At 35.2% G+C, this 4,512-nt stretch overlaps 1 pseudogene; it reads right to left on the reverse strand.

Annotated features, from left to right (window-relative positions):
* Positions 1-3,139: 3,139 nt before the first annotated feature.
* LOC114887771 lies at positions 3,140-4,095 on the reverse strand (annotated as a pseudogene).
* Positions 4,096-4,512: the final 417 nt, after the last annotated feature.

The raw sequence follows: 4,512 nt of genomic DNA on the forward strand, positions 1-4,512 counted from the left end.
GGTAAACTTGCAGGATACAAAATTAATGCACAGAAATCTCTTGCATTCCTATACTCTAACAATGAAAAATCAGAAAGATAAATTAAGGAAACAATTATATTTGCTATCATAAAATACATAGGAATAAACCTACCTGAGGATGCAAAAGACCTGTACTCAGAAAACTATAGAATACTGATGAAAGAAATCAAAGCTGACACAAACAGATGGAGGAATATAAAATGTTCCTGGATTGGAAGAATCAATATTGTGAAAATTACTATACCATGCAAAGCAATCTACAGATTCAATTCAATCCCTATCAAATTATCAGTGGCATTCTTCACAGAATTAGAACAAAAATTTTTACAATTTTTATGGAAACACAAAAGACACTGAATAGCCAAAGCAGTCTTGAGAGAAAACAGAGCAAAATGGAGATGGAGAAATCAGGCTTCCTTACTTCAGACTATACTACAAAGCTACAGTCATCAAGACAGTATGATACTGGAACAAAAACAGAAATATAGATTAATGGAAGAGGATAGAATGCTCAGAGATAAACTTACGAACCTATGGTCACCTAATCTTTGAGAAACGAGGCAAGGATATACAGTGGAGAAAATGGAGTCTCTTCAATAACTGGTTGAGGGAAAACTGATCAGCTACATGTAAAAGAAGGAAATTAGAACAGTATCTAACACGATACACAAAAATAAAGCCAAAATAGATTTAAAACCTAAATGTAAGACCAGACACTATAAAACTCTTAGAGGAAAACATAGGGAAAACACTATTTGCTGTGGTTTACCACAGTGGGATCTTTTTTGACCCACCTCCTAGAGTACTGAAAATAAAAATGAAAATAAACAAATGAGACCTAATTAAATTTAAAAGGTTTTGCATAACAAAGGAAACCACAAACAAGATGAAAAGAGAACCCTCAGAATGGGAGAAAATATTTGCAAATGAAGAAATGGATGGATTAATCTCCAAAATATACAGACAGCTCATGGAACTCAATATCAAAAATCCAACAACCCAATCAAAAAATGGGCAGAACACCTAAATAGACATTTGTCCAATAAGACATATATATGGCCAAGAAGCACATGGAAAGATGCTCAACATCAGTACTTATTAAATAAATGCAAATCAAAGCTACAATGAGGTATCACCTCACACCAGTCAGAATGGACATCATCAAAAAATCTACAAACAATAAGTGTAGGAGACAGTGTGGAGAAAAGGGAACCTTCTGTTGGTGAGAATGTAAATTGATAGAGTCACTGTGGAGAACAGTATGGAGGTTCATTAAAAAACTAAAAATAGAACTACCATATGACCCAGCAATCCCACTACTTGGCATATACCCTGAAAAAAACATAATTCAAAAACAGTCATGTACCCCAATGTTCATTACATCAGTATTTACAATAGCCAGGACATGGAAACAACCATGGATATGGTTGATAAAGAACAGAATGGATAAAGAAGATGTGGTACATATATACAATTAAATATTACTCAGCCATAAGAAAAATGGAATTGGGTCATTTGTAGAGAGGTGGATGGACATAGAGTCTGTCATACAGAGTGGAGTAAGTTAGAAAGAGAAAAACAAATATCTTATATTAACACATATATGTGGAATCTAGAAAAATGGTACAGATGAACCTATTTGCAGGGCAGGAATAGAGACTTAGACGTAGTGAATGGACATGTAGACATGGTTGGGTGGGGGGAAGGGGAGGGTGGGATGAATTGAGAGATCAGGATTGACATATATACACTATCATGTGTAAAATAGATAGCTAGTGGGAACTTGCTGTATATCACAGAGAGCTCAGCTCGGTGCTCTCTGTGATGACATATATTGGTGGGATGGGGGTGTGGGGGGTGGGAGAGAGGTCCAAGGAGGAGATACAGGTATACATATAGCTGATTCACTTCATTGTACAGCAGAAACTAACACAACACTGTAAAGCAATTATATTCCAATAAAATAATGAATAAGTAACTAGAATCGGAAACCTAATATTGTGGGGCTCTGGTTTGGGCAAAGGTTTGGACTAGGTGGGAGATAAAACAGAAGATGTATAAACATTGCTTCTGATTTGAAAAGGAATCTGATCTGGCTAGGACCCAGGATTCAAAACTGTTAACCATATCAGCACCGTTTATTGACTAAAGGATTTTAGATAGAATATTTTAAAAAAGAAAAAGAGCAATCATGGAACTTGACTATTCCTTTGAGAGTTAGAAACTTCTGCAAATGAGTCTTGGCTTATATAAGCTGTGTATTTAGGTAGAAATAACTTTCAAACTGGATATGTTTTAATTCAACAGCTAACTTTTTTTTTTTTTTTGCCCTTGAGGCTTGCAGGATCTTAGTTCCCTGACCAGGGATTAAACCCGCACCCTCAGCAGTGAAAGCACAGAGTCCAAACCACTGCCAAAGAATTCCTGTCATCTTTTTTTAGAAATAAAACGTTTCAAAAAACAAAAAGCTTAAAAAAATGATAAAATGTAACTTTGTTATATCCTAATTCTTAATTGTATTCTTTAAATTCCAAATAAGTAAAATAATATGAAAATATATTTTCAAATCTTTATAGAATGAAAAGAAACCATATTAATCATTAAATACTCCTGGATTTTCTTTGATCCTCCCATAGATGAATTCACAACTGTAAAAACTGATGCACATTTACATTCTGAAGTACAAATCCCCAGCAGCCAAATAATTATTCAGTTTATTTCGTTATGTGCAAAGTAGGCATTTCATATTTACTTGCTATTTAAAGCAGAGTATAGGCTCAATGAAGAATAATCATTAAACACTGATTATTTTTAAGAACAATGCTATTGTAAAAATGTACAATAATACATATTTTTGGTAATTATGTACTTCTCTTTTAAGGTAATTACAGCTTTTATAATAGATGTAAATCTTTCGAAGGCTATCTCTGAAGAGCAGTGAAATTACTATTATTTCAGATTTGATGAATGACAATTTGTCAGTAACCTTCTCAAAAACCAAGTCAGGGGGAGAATTGTTTTTTTTTTTTTTCTCCCCCATGTGGTCAGTTTCATTCTTAAGTATGGCCTGATATAACAAGATGTATTTCACAAACCTATAACACAAGTTTGTGAAATGTCAACTGAAGACACCACCTCTGATGTCGATGGTTTCATTCAATCCATGTTCTACCAACTTATCTTCTAGGTCATCTTTTATGATGCTAATCAAGTGGCTAAGGTCTTCCTGTTGTTGTTTCAAATGCCGCTTGATTTCTTGTAACAGATCTGTATCTATGTAATATCTTTCTTCAGATTTGACTGCTCCAAAATGATTCTGCCTCCTGATTTGGGACATCAGTTCATTTACTCAGTCCTTAAACTGAGTAGGGTATTTAGTTCATAGGGAAATGTATCTAGCTGAATTGCTTCAGCTTGGATGGCCTATACACTCTTCCTCTGAATTTCCTGTTTGATTAGGGCCTGAAGATTCTATGGGAAAGTCCATGAGTTTCCTCTTCTATTGTGCATAGTTGTAGTTGAATTCTTCTGTAATTCACCAATATCTTCAGATATGATATCTAATCTGGTCTGATGCTGCTTAGTCATCTGGTCTTGAACCTTCAGTCTTCAAAGAAGTTCTTTGAAATCCACCATTGGTACAGGAATTAAGTTTTCAGAATCAAGGTTATCCACTTTGACTTGCTCCCAGATAATAGGATCAACATCAGCAGGAGGATTCTGTAAAAGTTGTTCGATCTGTGCAGAAGAATGTTCTGTTCAAGTCATAGAAAGCATTACACAAAGTTGCTGCAACTGTGCTTTTATATTGGTTTGTTCAAAATGGGCGTATATTATTGTAGCTGGGACTCTTCTTGAAGTACCATTTGGAGAACGCTCAACAACATAAATGACAACTTCTGTCTGATCATCTGACAATGCTTTAATACCCTCTACATTTACAGTAAGGGTCTGGTTTCCTCCCAAAATTTTATGCAATGATTCTACCAATTGCTGTTGCTGGCTTTGAATATCTGTTTCTTTTTTGTTGAAAACTAAAACCACTAGCCCATCTTCATGTTTATTATTGGGCATACAACTATAACCTACTGCCTTAAACCAGCAAAAGGGATTTTCTTGTTTGAATTCCGTTGGTGGAATGTTATTGTTAAAATTTCCTTTTTCTGTTCCCCAAAAGGCCTGTAGTTAAATTCCATTTTACCAAAATAGCATCTGCTCATCTCCTAGTAGTACTGGGACAGAAAGAGCACTTGCAGCATTTATCAGTTGTTTGAACTGGGCAGGAGCTTTTGTAGGCTGAATGAAGAGAACACCTAATGTAGTTTGTTGCTGCCACTTCTGCTGTGTATTAAATCCTCCAAATCCAAGTCTAGTTACCAAGTCAGTACCTAAACCATACTAGTTCCAGCTGTTGTGCCAAAACAAGTACCAAATCCAAAACTTTGTTCTGAGTACCACCAAAGAGTCCAGTAATGTTTGTGTTATCTGGAG

This window comes from Monodon monoceros, unplaced genomic scaffold, assembly GCF_005190385.1.
Source record: "Monodon monoceros isolate NGI ecotype Baffin Bay Population unplaced genomic scaffold, NGI_Narwhal_1 Contig473_ctg1, whole genome shotgun sequence".
Classification (NCBI taxonomy): Eukaryota; Metazoa; Chordata; class Mammalia; order Artiodactyla; family Monodontidae; genus Monodon; species Monodon monoceros.